A 17125-nucleotide genomic window follows, 5' to 3' on the forward strand; every position below is an offset into this window, starting at 1 on the left:
TTGTTTGTGTTTTTCTGTGTGTTTGATCAGTAAATTGTGACTGTAACATAAATGATTTGTTCATTGACTTTTCACATAAGTAATTACTTTAATCCCTTCCAGTACGATCGAACCATGTAATGACATAAACCTCTCTTGCTCTGAAAGGAAGTGACGCAGTCCATGGGTTCCTTAACAAAAACTGTTTAAGAGAAGGTTATGTATCCGACGCCAAAGTTTGTCGTTCTAATGTAGAAGCAGCCTGTATAGTTGGAGGGCATAATTTCTTTAAGTAGGTCTAAATGCCATTAATGATTCGTAGGATGAGTTCGAGCCTTTATGCAAGTTATCTTTTATTTTATTATCGTTCTTTAGCGATATAAATAATATTCAAGTTTTCATTTATATTCTGTTATCGTTCTTTAGCGATATAAATAATATTCAAGTTATCATTTATATTTTGTTATCGTTCTTCAGCGTTATAAATAATATTCAAATTATAATTTATATTCTGTTGTTTTTTAGCGTTATAAGTATTATTCAAGTTATCATTTTGTTTTGTTATCGTTCTTTAGTGATATAAATAATATTCAAGTTATCATATATATTCTGTTATCGTTCTTTAGCGATATAAGTAATATAAATTTAATGTTAGATATGAAACAATATAATTGCATAATGCTAGTGTTAGTTTTTTCTTCTTATATTATTACATTATACTCCTGTAACACAATAAGATGTAAAGTGGTGACGAAGATTTGAACATGATACGTTGACATCTAAATGCCGACGTTCTTCCGACTGAGCTACGAGGGCACAAGTGAAGAAGTATATGCGGAAAAATTGTCCCGATTCCCTTCCAAGACGTCCTTATGATTTGTGGAACCTCGTCCAGAATGCCTCGAATGCCGTGACTGAAAACTGAAAATATTAATTGATTCCATGCCCATTCGACTGTAAGATGGAAGGAATATGGACTAAATATTGAATCGTGGCTTTTTTTTTTTAAATTGTTAGAATTTTCTAAGACAGACGACAGTACATTTGTTTTGTTTAAGCCGCGAAAGATAGTTTTCTTGAGAATATAATCCTTCTTTCTTTCCATTTGCAACCATAATGTCGTAATACATAATGATAAAGTCATGGCTTAATACATTTATGAACCTAATGTTAATTATTAAAACAGTCATAAAAGAGACAAGAGCAATTATATTTTCTCTCTCTCTCTCTCTTAAAAACAAAAAAAAACAAAAAAAAGACTGAAAGAGCATGGGGTTGTGTTCGAACACACGATCTCACGAATACCAACCAAAAACGCTACCATTACGCTACAGCATTAATACGGAAAACGCTTTAATTATACCTGTAGATATAAGGCAACGTGGTCTAACAACATGTAACATCGCCTGTCTTCAAATTGTAGCGGACGACCACTTTTTCTTTTGACAGCTGTATGTTGGTGCCACTGCGTGTACTTCTGCCTTCTCCCCGCACTAAGAATATTGACGATGACGTGGATACGAGCAAGTCGCGGCCGCACATTCGGCTGACCTTGAGACATCAACTGACGTTGCACGAGTCAAGAGTATTGCAACTGCAGCGTTTGACCGGTGGCATAAAGAAAAACTTATCTGCTCAGAATATCAGGGACGAATCCATGGAATGGGCCCCCGGCGAAAGTAATAATTATGCTCCATCATGATGATGATGATGATGATGATGATGATAATAATAATAATAATAATAATAATAATAATAATAATAATAATAATAATAATAATTTTCTTCTTTCTTTTCTTTCTTTACCTTATTTTAACCTCTCCCTTTTAAGTTCATTTATAAGACCCAGGCTACACGGGCCTTATAGGGCCGCGACCTGCCGGAAGAGGAATTAATCTATTGGATCACATACATACTTTTTTGACCACACAAGAACTTGGAGGGCCTCCCGGATGAGGGATCAGCTCAATGCCAGGGCCACCTCCGATACAACACAAACATTTAAGATATTACACAGCATTCACTCACAAGTCATATGAAAGGATTAAGGGAAGGATCGCCGTCCATGGCCGGACTTTCAAGAGGTACAATCCCGGCATTTGCCTGGAAATAACTGAGGAAACCATGAAACACCTCTTAGGATTGTCGGCCCTTGGGATCGAACCCCGGACCTTCCGAATGCAAGGCCAGCCCTCTACCAAACCGCTAGCCCGCTCGGTAATAATAATAATAATAATAATAATAATAATAATAATAATAATAATAATAATAATAATAACGCACCTCTTTGATGTTCAACACAGAGATGACTTTCACTCTCAGTCACACATTTATTAACATTTAGCTTAAATTTTAGTCTCTAGATTCTAGAGAGGAACTTTTCGGCACTTTGAGAAGTCAGAATCGTAATTTGTGTCTCCAAAATTAATCTCCGACAAAATTTCATGTTCGATATTGATCAGACAAATTATTTATGCCTAAGCATGGTTGTGCCATGTGATTTCTTAATAAAATTAAACTTTTATTAATTTTAGCTAGGAAAATGAACGTTCTGCAGATGCATTGGTCACAAAAAATGTTAGAAACATTCTAAATAGCAATTTCGAACTCGAAGATGAGGGACCAGGATTGTCATTTATATTATATTATATTACATTTAATCATATAATAATAATAATAATAATAATAATAATAATAATAATAATAATAATAATAATTACAACTTAAAATGGCTTTTAAGAACCCGGAGATTCATTGCCCCCCCTCACATAAGCCCGCCATCGGTCCCTATCCTGTGCAAGATTAATCCAGTCTCTATCATCATATTCCACCTCCCTCAAATCAATTTTTATATTATCTTCCCATCTACGTCTCGGCCTCCCCAAAGGTCTTTTTTCCTCCGGTCTCCCAACGAAAACTCTATATGCATTTCTGAATTCGCCCATACTTGCTACATGCCCTGCCCATCTCAAACATCTGGATTTAATACTCCTAATTATATCAGGTGAAGAATATGATGCGTACAGTTCTGCGTTGTGTAACTTTCTCCATTCTCCTATAACTTCATCCCTCTTAGCTCCAAATATTTTCCTAAGAACCTTATTCTCAAACACCCCTTGTTCCTCTGTCAAAGTGAGAGTCTAATTTTCACAACCATCAGGGACGTATTTTGCGGACTACCGGGGCTACCGAAATTACAAAAGAAAAAGTTTATAATATAACATATGTAATAATTTTGTATTACCGTATTAGTTTTACCACAGTAATTAAAATTAAAGTAATTGTTAGATTTATATGCGCTCTCTGCTCTCGAAAAGAAACAAGTTGTCAAGGCGGCATCACTGGAGAAACCGCTGCCGCGAAGGGTAGCCTGTGACCGTTCCGCTCACGTCGCACAACTCCCCCTCCCCCCGCTCCCTCAAGTTTCCATCGTGCACTGTAGGTGGGTGAGTTGCCGCTCTCGTGATCGGTTTCTTGGAAGGCGCGAAGCAACAATATGCTTAGTACGCTAGCTCATTAATGTGATTGTGTTCTTGCAGTGCAGTATTTTAAATTTGTGATTTGTTCGAGTGTCTAAGAGTTATATTAATTGTGAATTATTAAGTTTTTAATTTCCCAATTAAATGATATTGTGAAAAATATGGCAGAACAAGTTTCTGGAGAGATTTGTGTTGAAAATGTCTGTGTAATAGAAGGTTTATTAAAAGTGCCTTTTAACCGTCGTACATACAACGAGAAAGTTGAAATTGTGAAAATGGAAAGACCAACTCCTGAATTAAATTTGTCCATGGACGTAAAAGAAAAACAGCGTGAGTACACACGCCATTTCACTTCAACATCATATGGTAAGTGGAATTGATTGTGTGGTAGTTCTAAACTGTCTAAACTATTTTGCTGGCCATGTTTGTTATTTAGCCGCGAAACTAATGTGTGATCAAAAGAGGGGTTTTCTAATATGAACTCCCTTCGAACGGCAGTCCTAAAACACGACAAATCAAAAGCTCATATTTATAGTAGCATGAACTTTGCAAACTTTGGGAAGACAAGAATTGATTTACAGCTAGATAAGTAAAAAGTTCTACACATCAACCAACACAATGCTCTTGTGAAAAAAATCGGGAGATTTTACTGCGTCTTATTAACGCAGTCTGCTTTCTAGGAAAACAAGAATTGGCTTTTCGGGGTCATAATGAGAGTGTGGAATCAGACAATAGAGGAAATTATATTGAATATTTAAGTTCCTTAAGTGAATTTGACCATTTACTGGCCAATCATCTTGAGAGTTCAACAGTATTCCGTGCACTTCTCTCTCAATTCAGAATGACTTAATATTTGCTATAAGTGGGGTTATGATAAAGAACATAAAATCTGAAATAGAAGAAGCACCTTTTGTGGCCATTGTTGTTGATGAAACAAGTGACTGCTCTAATCAGAGACAATTGTCCACTGTTTTAAGATACGTCGATAGTACTGCCAATGTTCAAGAACGGTTTATAGGATTCACAAATGTCAGTTCGGGCAAAACTGCTGCTGCTTTGTTTCAGCATGTGGAAGGTGTTATAGCAGAATACAATGTCGGCAATAAGTTAATTGCACAGAAATACGATGGTGCTTCAGTTATGGCGGGAAATATTAATGGCTTAAAAACAAAAGTTCAAGAAAAGTATCCTCAAGCACTATTTGTCCATTGTTACAGCCATGTTCTCAATTTAGTTTTGCAACAAACTACTTTATCCATTCCAGAATGCCGCATTTTTTTCAAAACACTGTCGGGTTTAGCTGCATTTTTCTCAACATCTCCTAAAAGATCAGAAAAACTCAAGGAATTTATGAAAAAGAAACTCCCAAAAGTAGCACCAACTACATGGAATTTTACATCTCGGCTTGTAAATACAGTAAAGGAATACAGAGAACAACTGACTGCTTTCTTTGAAAATATCATCTGTAATGACTCTGAAGAAAACTGGGATGATGATGTAATTGTGCAGGCTCAAGGATATTTGTATTTTTTCACACAGTTTCAGAATATATTTCTTCTTGAAGTCTATGCTAGAGTATTCGCACATACAGATGTGCTCTACAATATTCTTCAGACAAAAAGTCTAGACATAGCATACTGCTTGCAAGAGGTATCAAAGTTAAAACATACTATATCCGAGTTCAGACGTAGTGGGTTTCCGTCCATATGGAGTAATATGGAAAATGAAAATTCTTCAGACAATACAATGGAACCACCATTAAAGCGAAGAAAAGGAGATGATGAATTGAAATACAGGCAGCTGTACTACAGCATACTAGATCGTATGCACATGGAAATTACTGACAGATTTTCTGATTATGGAAAGCTTCAGTTCACACATCTTCTAGATTCTCAAAAATTTTCTGCTTATAGAGAAAACTTCCCGAACGAGGCACTAAACAAATTATTTCAGTCCTATAACAGTCACTTTGATCAAGTACGTTTGAAAAATGAATTAAGTGTAATATATTCAGCAGAAGTCTTTGATTTTTCGAACAAACCTATCCATGAAATATTATCTGCCATATATGAAAACCAGCTGAACCAAGTTATTCCTGAAGTCCTTAAATTGGCAACATTAATTGTGACAATACCAGCTACGTCAGCATCGGTAGAAAGAACATTTTCTGCGTTGAAGAGAATAAAATCCTACTGTAGATCAACTCATGCACAAGAACGTTTATCCGGCTTGGCACTGATGTCAATTGAAAAGTCATTTCTACAGAAACTTCGCAAGCAGCCCAACTGTAATTTCAATGACGAAGTCATCAAAGTATTTTCGTCCCAATCAAGACGTCTGGAATTCACATATAAATAGGTAAGGAATTTTATTATAGGGTTTTTAAAATATATTTTGTGTAATAATAGGGTCAGTGGTAGCCCAGACCCTTAAACCAGTATACGCCACTGACAACCATACAGAACAACCGGTAATATAACTTTTATAAATTCTATCTTTCAGTTTTTTGACAGCAGACTAGATGACAAAAGCTTCTCAACCGAATAATAACACGCATTTCCCATATTTTTATTCTGCGATTAATTTTCTCCCGAGTGTCATTTATACTTGTTACTGTTACTCAAAGATATTTGAATTTTTCCACCTCTTCGAAGGATAAATTAATAATTTTTATATTTCCATTTCGTACAATATTCTGGTCGAGACATAATTATATACTTTGTCTTTTCGAGATTTACTTCCAAACCTGTCACTTTACTTGGTTCAAGTAAAATTTTCGTGTTTTCCCTAATCGTTTGTGGATTTTCTCCTAACATATTCACGTCATCCACATAGACAAGAAGCTGATGTAACCAGTTCAATTCCAAACCCTCTGTGTTATCCTGAACTTTCCTAATGGCATATTCTAGAGTGAAGTTAAAAAGTAAAGGTGATAGTGCATCTCCTTGCTTTAGCCCGCAGTGAATTGGAAACGCATCCGACAGAAACTGCCCTATCTTATACGGACTCCGCTGTACGTTTCACTGAGACACATTTTATTCATTATTAGAACTAGTTTCTTGAGAATATCAACTTCTATAAGAATGTTATATAATAGTTTCCTTTTAACAGTATAAATAACATGTGCTGTGCCCTTATATACCCATTTTTTCTCCAATATCTGTCGAATACAAAAAATCTGATCAATAGTCGATCTATTACGCCTAAAACCACACTGATGATCCTCAATGACTTCATCTACATATAGAGTTGACGATATATAATTTCATATAATAGCCTATATTGTAAAAATAGTTACTGCAATGTAATTATTTGAATGACTATTGTTACGTTGCAAGATGAGAGAAAATGAGTATGCAAGATCGCAGAGTTGGAAGCCGTGCTAAAACATGGTGAGAATAGAGAATATTGTAGTATGTGAGAGAGAGTGAGACAGAGAGTGCGAGCGGACGCAGTAAACTTATTTTACAAAACTTATTTGCATTGACTTTATCCATTATCTCTGTGAATTAGTATAATAGGTTCCTTTCCAACCTGTTTGTATAATATGTTATTTAGTCAACTGTCCCAAGACAGGTCTGAACCTCACAAGTGATATAAAAAAGCACCACTTATGAGACAACTAGGCCAGGAGATGATGGGGTTTGGGTGGCCAATTCCTTTCCCTCTTCATTGCACATATCGCCGACTAGCTACATATTCCGCAGTTGAGACAGCGACAGAGATGCTTGTACAGTATTGTCAAAGTAGGAACACAGTCTAGTATATACAGTCACGAAACTTGAGTTGTGAGGGTGCTAGGAACAATAGACTGTGCAGGTACTATATTCCGCATTGTCTGTAATGAGGCGATAGTAGCGATCCTAGTTGTTAACAACTATCTATGGATGCATATTTACTACGTATTGAGCTTTGTGACTGTATATACTGGACTGTGGTAGGAAGGACAGAGAGGCAGCAACAAATAATATTGTTCAATTAAGAAAGTTTTGCTTCAAAAATTAATACTTGATTTGGTTCCAGTAACGCATCAGTCATTCTCTTCGCACACCTACACTGTGTTTGCTGAATGTTGTGGCGCATTTTCTGGAACTTCAGGCGGCTAATACAATATGTACTACATTTCTTATTATAAGGCAGTATATCTCACTTGACGATATTTGTGTCAGAGGAAGAAAAGTCTAAGTTTTTTGATACGTCCAATAGCTCTGAGAATATCAGATGTAATTTAGTTGCGATTTTTTTTTTTTCATAAAGAAAAGTAAAATACAACATTTCTTAAGGTTGGTACGATTTTCTAATTTTACTGATCTGGCAACACAACCTGCGCGTCCCATATTTGTTATATTGTTATTATTTCTATTATTATTGCTATTATTATTATTATTATTATTATTATTATTATTATTATTATTATTATTATTATTATTATTGATTCTCCAACTTAATGGGAAAAGGGATCCATAACAGTTGGAGTTTTCAGAACTAAATGATTTTGTAACTAAATCTAAGAACTTCTTAAAAATTTGAGAAGTAAGACAAAAAAGAAAAAGAGTACGGAAGGAACGCGCCGAGTTTCTCCTCAGTTACGAAGCATTCAAGATATGTTTCTCCCGAAATTGTGTTTAGGAGTTGGCAGTCAAATTTGCAGTTCAATTTATGTATAGGCCTAATGCCTCCTCATGTTTACATGTAATCAATACTAGTAATATGAATGAGACATATAACACAATTGATACAAAAGAATAAACTTTTCATCTATTCTTCTCACTTTCGCTTCGTGGTGTTTAATAAAACAGCTCCTTTGTCTTGTTACGCGTATGTTGTCAGTGTCACATGTCACATTTCACGGTCATTTTACTCTTTAGCCAGTGAGCGAAAGTTCTCGCGATATCCGACCTGGAGTTTTATGCGTATTGAGGTAAATATGACGTGGACCAATCAGAGTGGCCAGTTTGTCGGGAAGAGACAAGGAAAAGAAATGTGCAATTCTGTAATATTTCTTGGCAAGTCTGCTCAGCGAACAACGCGCGCCATCTACTAGGAGTACCGCAAAATAGCACAATTTCGAACCTTCTACTCTCACGCCATCTATACTTCGTTTCAGTCACAGCGTTGCCAATTTAGCGATTTTGTCGCTAAATCGGACTACTTGTGTTTTTCGCGACAATTTTTTTTCTTTAGCTTTTCCTTTGCTTACATAGGAATTTAGCGACTTTTCAACATCCTATAGTGACAAAAGTAAAACTTTCTCTATTGATAACAAGGAATCTAGAGACTTTGAACTGTTTGGCGACTTTGCGTACATTACAGATGGCAACACTGCTCAAACAAAGACGAAAGCTCCATTTTTGTCCTGTCATGCAGTGTTGCCATACGTACTACTATAATCGTACGCATACGACTATTTTGACTAATTGTCCGAGGTACGACCGAACTATGTCGTACGCAATTTTGTACGACTATTTCACTGAAGGGAAACAAATTATTTTGGAACTTATAATGTTGGTTTATAATTATTGAAATAAAATTGATTGTTAATTAGGCCCTTTTAGACAAGTTTTCTTCATTCAGTATATCCTTGACTAATCCGAAAGAAACATGCTTTTAAGGGGAAAAAATGGTTTGAAACTCGATCTGGTAACTATGCTTTCCATGTAAGTCATAATTTGTCAACTTGAGGTCTAGGTTTCACGTATACGGCGCGGTTATATCACAATCTAATATATACAGTCGCGAAGCTCAATACGTAGTAAATATGCAAACATTAGATAGTTGCTCACCACTAGGATCGCCAATATCGCCTCATTACAGGCAATGCAAAATAGTACCATCACAGTCTATTGTTTCTAGCACCCTCAAAACTCAAGCTTCGTGACTGTATATAGTAGACTGTGGTTATATCAAAGTTGTACACGTTTAATTTTATTAACTTCCTTGTTTGTTCGACAAAGGAAGTCTTGTCAATGAAATAGTATCGCAGTAGCATTAACAAGTCTAAACGCGCCGACTTTTTATAGGTGTCGGGCAGTCGCGGCTCGTGGTTTTAAAATTGAGGAAAGCTCTGGCCTGAAATGGAAAATTTTCAGGGCCTCGAGGAGGAGTATTCGTTTATTTATTTTTTGTTTATTCGTGTATTTCCGTAACTGGAAATTTTTAGCAATAAGTTATTAAAATATATATAACGGGCACTGACTTACCTTAATTCATTTGCTTGTAGACGAAATCGGCCCTTCTCTCTTTCTGCGCTGCAAAGTGGTCTGTGACTCGTTCATTGAAGTTTGGCGATTCCAGAAGCTTTTTTTCGATCGAACACATTGCAAGTGCACAAAGGCGGCCTTCTTTCATTGTGTGTCGTGTGAAAGTTTTCACTCGTTTTAGAGCCTCTCCGGTGATCATCGGAATGGTCACTATGATCTTAAAGAGTTTAACGCTCTCGGGAAAAGCATTCACCAAATTATTTTCGTAAAGACAGTTCAATAAAGTTAATGCACCGGATGCTTTTACAAAATCTGTTCGGCCATATAGCACATTAAGTTCATGACGCAGTTATTTAGGATTCAAATTAAACAAACCAACAGCTATTTTCAGTTCATTATCAGGGAAATCAATGCGATGTCTTGGAAACAATGACGTCTCAAACAACTTTGCCACCGACAGATGATCACTGAATAGAAAACGATCATTGATTTGAGTCGTGATTATATCACAGTCTTCTTTCGCACACATCCTCCGAGAGTCCATAAAACGAGCCCGTTTAGCACATGGTTGTTCCCCTTCCCAGCAATTGTCTATATCTAGTGAAGCTCTGACTCGCTGAACAGATGACACAAAGTCAGATACATAATTGTCTTTATAGAATCGATCTGTTTTTGCTGGAGTTCATTGAACAAAATGTCGCAATGAGGAATAACTTTATTAAACAAATCTAACCAAAATAGGAAATAGTCTTTTAGAAAACTCTTTATTCCCATAGCCTTATTCAGTGTCTTGTAATCAATGCTTTCGTCATCAATGATTTTATCCAGGCACTCCACAATTTCCTGTTTATATCTGTGTACAATAGTCACGCACCGTGATTTGAAATTCCACCTGATTGAGGGCAGCTGGGAATGGATTTCTTCACAACCTCGTCAAGCACAGCGGTACGTTTAGGAGACTGAGAAAAAAGGAAGAGATTCCTTCCAGGTTACCGGTACCAAAGAAAATTCGCACCTGCTTATTCCCAGTTACGCAGCGTTCAACAATTAAATTTAACTGATGCGCATAGCAGTGAATAAAATGGGCACTTTCATATCTTTCTCTAACCTTCACTTGAACCCCACCATTTTTCCCGCTCATGACTAGACATCCATCATAACTCTGAGCAGTGAGCTTTTCAGGCGTCTCATTTATTTTCATTTTTTCTAGCTCACTGAAAATGGCTTCACTTACACCTTTCACACTATTATCTTTTGGCTGGACGAAACTAATGAATCTTTCATTTATACTCCCCTAAAGTTCGTATCGAACTATGAAAATCATCTGTGACAGAGTTGCGCTGTCAGTAGTTTCATCAACTTCGATTGCTATATAATCAGTCTGTGATAATTCAGTTCTAATCATATTAAGACAAATCTCGTAAATTGAATCCAATAATTCAATTTGAATAGTTTTTGAGAGACCCAAGAACACACTGTTTTCTGTTCTTTCTATGTGCTGCTTCAGAACACTATCTAATTCTGACACGAGACTAAACAGCCCACGAATAATTCCAGGATTGTTGGAATTTTCAGTTTCGTCATGCCCCCTTAAGGCGAGCTCAAACTTGCCACAGAACTTAATACAATCTGTTTCCCTAGTATGTACCGGTTCTTAGAAACATTTTCATTGTATTTTTTTACACTTAAGCGGTAAGCACTATCTAGCTGACACCTAATGTCTACCTTTCCTATTATCGAAAATTCAATAAACCCATTAGGTGTTTTTCACTTTAATTATGTTTCTTTACTTCCTGAAAAATGTTTAAGTCTGTAATCCCAGTCTCGGTCCAATGGCTGTCATTAGAATTTGTGACAAGGCACGTGAAACAAAAGAATGCATTTTTTAATTCACACCCACACACCCACTCAGCTGCATTATACAATGCTCTGTTAAAACTACGAGTATAACCCCCTCGTGATTTGCACTGTTTTTGTTCTTGAACAATTTTAAGATCAGGACGAGGCGCGCCAAGTTCCTTCACTTTTAATCTAGTTTCATGGTCCAAACTTTTTCCCGATATATTACACACACGATTCATTATTCTCAAATAAACACTCGCAAACAGTTCTCACAATAGGGATATCCTGAACTAGCACCAACAGATAGCGCACGTGTGCTGTGAGGTATGCGCTTTGCGTGTGCATTTGTTTTTCGTTATATAAACATTGAGGATATACGTAGTGTATTAGTATATTAAATACTCTTAAAAACAACTCAAAATGCCAAATTTTTTGTTATGTTCCTATATGTAAAAACCAGGGAAAACGTTTTGTCTTCAATCAGGTCCCGAAATATTCTGAATATATGCTTTACACCTTAAAAAATATAAGTAATAAAATTGGGCCTCGAAAGTGCTAGCTATTAAATAAAAGTAACTACTTCAAGTAAGGAATTGTTGACTATAGTTTCATTTTGGAAGAGGAAAAAGAAAAATTAATAAACATATGTAACCTCGACAGCGAGCGCTATGTTAGCTTAGATTACATGCAGTAGTTGTAGGAGTCTCCGAATTCTACGCCTGCAGTAAACTCTCGATAAACTGGAATGTTTATTATCCAGGACGATCCGTAGTGAAATCCATTTCGTGAATTATGTTTTTAATGTACTGTACCCTAATTATTAAAGCCATGTTTTAGATTCAAATTTTCAAAATCATCCCACACAGTATTCAAAACTGCATGTCCTTAACCTACAAAACACACTACTAATCGTGATACTATTGCGATCATATTATATCATCCTATTAAAAATTGCATTTGATCTTTCTGGAACTACAGAAAAAATACAAGGAATTCAATCTCGATAGTCTCTTCCCTATAAAAAACACATTGGTGGCTGCATATCCTGTTTTTAGCGTACAGTTCTTAAATACTAATTATTAAAGAGGGCAATATTCACTTTCGACATATTTCCTATTTTTTTATTCGTGCATATTGTTCTCAAAGTTCTCGTTTAGGTTCATGAACATAAAATTTACTCGTATTTATATTCTGCATACTGCAGATTCCCCACCCATCTCGGGGAATTGCTCAATATTATACAGGTTTACGTTATTATTTATTGTAAATTAAATTAAATTAAATTATGAGGTAAGAAAACATTGAATTATATTAAATTATACTAGGTTATACAAAATAACTGTAAATATAATTTTGACACGCACAGAAAACCAACAAGCGGGAAAACGTAATCAACTGTAGCATATGACAAAACATAGCCCTACAACATGTTGCGTCGCATGGAACGGTAAAACTTCGCATAAGATATCCCTATTACAAGGTCACAACCGCAAACAATACCGATACTCGTACTACGAAGGAAAAGCCAAAACTAATTCGCGCGGTTGAATTTCCGTTTATGTTTTCCCGTCGCTGACGGAGGTTTGAAAAACTTTCACTTTATGGGATACCAATTGTGTCAAAGAATAACTAAACGACTTCCTCTTATTATCGCAATGTTATCCTAAAATGCCAATTAGGCCTATGACCTACCCAGGCGCGGCTCCTTAAGGTTGTAGCAAGTTTGTGCTACACCTAAAAAAATGTACGGATATTTTGGTTTAAAATACAAGTTAAGTTATTGTGGTCTAACAAGTAAGTAGCCTACACGATTGGTATGATCAGCTGTAGTAAGTTTCTCATCCAACTATAATCGTTTGTAGGAGCCTCATCGTTGACTTGCCAGAGTAAACGACCGTACTTCTTATGGAAACTGGCTTGATCTTGGGTATCTCTTCGGGGCGAGGGGATGAGAGGGATGTTGTCCAGTGTGGATTTTAAGTTGTTGATAAACGAACAGGGAGCTTTGAAAATGGAAACAGATGGCAGCAGAGCTACTGATGAGTGTCAATGAATGAGTCCGCCCTGCGACTGCAGTTAGGCGCGAAAACAAGTTTTTTTAGGGTAGAGGGTGAGTTTGTATTTTATTGGTGTTTTTGTTTTCCGTTTCACCGCAGTTACTTGAGTCGAGTTGGTTGAGAGCACGTGGTGGCGCGTAAGAAGCTGTTTTAATAAATTGTGTTGTTTGTGTTATTCTACTATATTAAATGGACCCTAGTTGAGATGAATACATTTCAATCTTTAATAGAACATCCATTTTCATCGCGCAGCTTAGAAGAGAAGTGTGAGATTAAGCGTCTTGGTAGGTCGACTCCGAACATTGAAATTTCGCAGTGCGTGAAAACCAAAGCCAGGTCGTTTAACAGAAAATTCAATTCTGACGCGTACGAGAAGTTTCAGTGGTTATGTGGCTTTGAAATAAAATCTTTCTCCTGTTTTCCTTGTGTTTTGTTCGTAGGAGAGTAGGAAAACACCTTTCAGCCTCTGAAATCGTCATAGGGATTGTTAGTAAAATTTCTAGTAATTTTGTACACTCGCCGAAAGTTGAACATAAATTGTCTCTAAAAATTCCATTAGAGACACAAAGCCTGAAATGTTTCTAAACTCGTCAGTGCCATAAATAACTGAAAGATCAGTGCGAATATTCCTTTCATTTATGAACGGATACGCTCGAATGACACTACGAAGAGACTCTTCTGGGAAAACATTGTGGAAATAAATAGGTGAGTTTTGCAAATTTTTACGGCTGTAGCATTATAGGCCTAATATTTTGTAGTAAGAAAGTAAACAAACAAAATTTTGAAGCACCAGCCGCCACTGGACCTACCGTAAAATGAATGAGAGAGCAGACACGTAATCTCAAGAATGGAGTGTCAGACATTGTTTCTTTTCTCTTCTCCAAGAGAACAGCTTCACTAAATATGCTGTCCTGGGTCCGTCTCAAAGAGCGAAGAACTATTCACTCGCTCACTTTACTCTTCAATATTCTTCAAACCTCTAACCCTAGCTACCCAGCTTCTCGTCTTCAACATTTGTCCTCATATCACGAAACAGATACTCGCTCATAACACCATATCACACTCTCCATTCCTAAACACAGAACAACCTTCTACTCTTCATCTTTCACCGTCTCTGCAGCTCATCTCTGGAACTCTACCACAACCTGTCAGAGACTGTCGGACATTGTCTAGTTTCAAAAATAAATTAAAACTGTACTTTTTGAATTAGATTCCTTTCAGTTATAAGCCCCTTCTCTGCCATAGTTTTGTAAAAATATAGGCTATATATTTCTTTTTCTTTCCTTTCCCCTTTTTGTTCTCTTTATCAGCCGATGAATTTATTATCATAGCCTTTTTATCGTGAATTTTATTTAATTTTCGTATTTCTTTTCTTTTTTATTATTATTTTATTACATTCCATTTTGATATATTCTTCCTTACGTTTTTCCATATTAACCATTTGTACTAAATGATTTGCTTTCACTATATTCGAATGTATTTTACTTTCTTTTTTTTTTTTTTTTTTTTTTCTATTATGGTATTATTTTCATGTTGTTTAGTGTCGATTTTATGCTATTACTATTATTATTATTATTATTACTACTTTTTCTTTTTTTCTTTTTTTTTTGTAATATGTTAGTATTCTGTTCTTTAACTTTTTTGTTAAATTTTAACTGCTTGTATACTTGACGTGGTAGAGTGTAAGAGAAGGCCCTATGGCCTTAACTCTGCCAGTATAAATAAAGTATTATTATTGTTATTATGATTATTATTATTATTATTATTATTATTATTATTATTATTATTATTATTATTATTATTATAGTTTTTTAAAACTCAGAGCCAGAAAATGTTGGCAACGACTCAAGGCGTAGATCTCTACAACTTAGCTGTACCCTTATTAGCCAGACTCCACTAGTAAACCACCCCCGTCCTGTTTCTATTGTCCGGTAGGGAAAGTTTTAGGTTGAGCCTTTATTACTTATAACCTATCTCAAAAACATCTGTCGGTACCAACAGTTCCAAATATATTGACCGTTATTAACGAACGAGGCGAGTAAAATTTCGATGTTTCTTCTCTATTGAAAATCTTTATTCTACTATTAAACATAAGCACATGTTAAGATTTTTGTAGGAGATTTTTATAGGGGCGGCTCCGCCTAAGAGCCTTTAGCCATGAGCCGCTACTGGTGTCGGGTTTGAGTCGACTGTACAGTAGATGAATTAATTTGATATAATTTTCAGCCGCCGCATTAACAGATATTAAAATGTCTGCCGCCGCGCCGGCCAAAGCTCAAATTTCTGCTGACTTAATACAACATTGTTGTTTCTAACCAAGCGTTATTGTGCACGCTTTACGGCGATAATAGTGTGATGATGAAGAACTGAGTGTTGATTTGTTTCAATCCTGAATGTCATTGTGGATGTGAACAATAATTAGTAATAAATTCTTAAAATTTGGAACTGAAATTGACTGGTAGACATATATAATATAGGTTATTTTATGATTCTTTATCAACTGCAATAGTTATCTGGCGTCAATGACATGAAGCGAAATGACTCCAGCGCCGAAAGTTATCCAGCATTTGCTCTTAATGGGTTGAGGGAAAACCACGAAAACAACCTCAACCAGGTAATTTGTCTAAACCAGGATTTGAATCCCGGCCCGCTCGTTTCACAGTCAGACATACTAACCATTACTACACAGCTGTGGACTGGAAAATATATTAGGAAGCTGAGAAATGTACGACAATTTTATGCTGAAGTATGACAATTGACAATTTTCGTAAGTTGGTACGACGGTTGCGATTTCTTAATCTGCAACCCTGCTGTCATGTAAGTGCGCATTGTGTGCAAAATTAGCGTTGGAGACGGAGCAGCGTGGTTCAACCAGACTAATAATACCCATATCTAATTTAAATTACCGTCTAACAGCTCTATCTACACCGCCGAACTTACAGCGATTCGACAAGACATCACACCATTGTTAACCCTAAGAAACCACCACATAGCAATACCTTCAGATTAAAAAAATATCCTCAGTAGTGGCTCCTGTATATTTCTTAAGAGGGGGAAAGGACACCTTCTTGAATGAAACATGCTACAAATTAGTCTATATACATACATTTAAGACCAGGTAGTGTTGAGGTTGGCCTTCTCTTTTGTATAGCAATAATCTGTTCTTGTAAACTGAGTTTCCTAAATTGTTCCTGATTGTGACTGTGTCTGAAGGCCTCCATTTAAATATATTATTCACAAGCGCATTAGCAGCGCTTCTGAAGGGACCAAGTGTTGCTCTTCTGAGATAATCTTGTCGTTCTTTTGAGCACAGCACTATTCATAATACGAGCGAATAATAATGTAATTTACACTTAGTCTTTCATCTACTCGCTCAAACAAAAATCGACAGGACTTAAGGACTGAGAACCTTCGCGGCCAATTCACGTGTCCATCTCGGCCGATCCATTGTCCGGGGTCTGAAATTTGTGTGTCACCCAACTGCTAAGATGTACAGGGGCTCTGTCATGATGGAAGAACATGTTCATTCTTGTAGCCAAGAGAACTACGAACAGGTTGTTTTCCTGCA

The 17125-nt window shown here is 36.3% G+C and overlaps 1 long non-coding RNA gene across 2 annotated transcripts in view; it reads left to right on the forward strand.

The window, feature by feature from the left end:
• The first annotated feature begins 3260 nt into the window (after window positions 1-3260).
• Window positions 3261-17125, forward strand: part of LOC138698263 (uncharacterized) — a 75730-nt gene continuing 61865 nt past the window's right edge. For both annotated transcript variants that reach the window (XR_011331806.1, XR_011331805.1), the window contains exon 1: window positions 3261-5816. This is a non-coding gene — a long non-coding RNA (uncharacterized lncRNA). The remainder of the gene's footprint in view (window positions 5817-17125) is intronic.

Source organism: Periplaneta americana, chromosome 4 (assembly GCF_040183065.1).
Source record: "Periplaneta americana isolate PAMFEO1 chromosome 4, P.americana_PAMFEO1_priV1, whole genome shotgun sequence".
Taxonomy (NCBI): Eukaryota; Metazoa; Arthropoda; class Insecta; order Blattodea; family Blattidae; genus Periplaneta; species Periplaneta americana.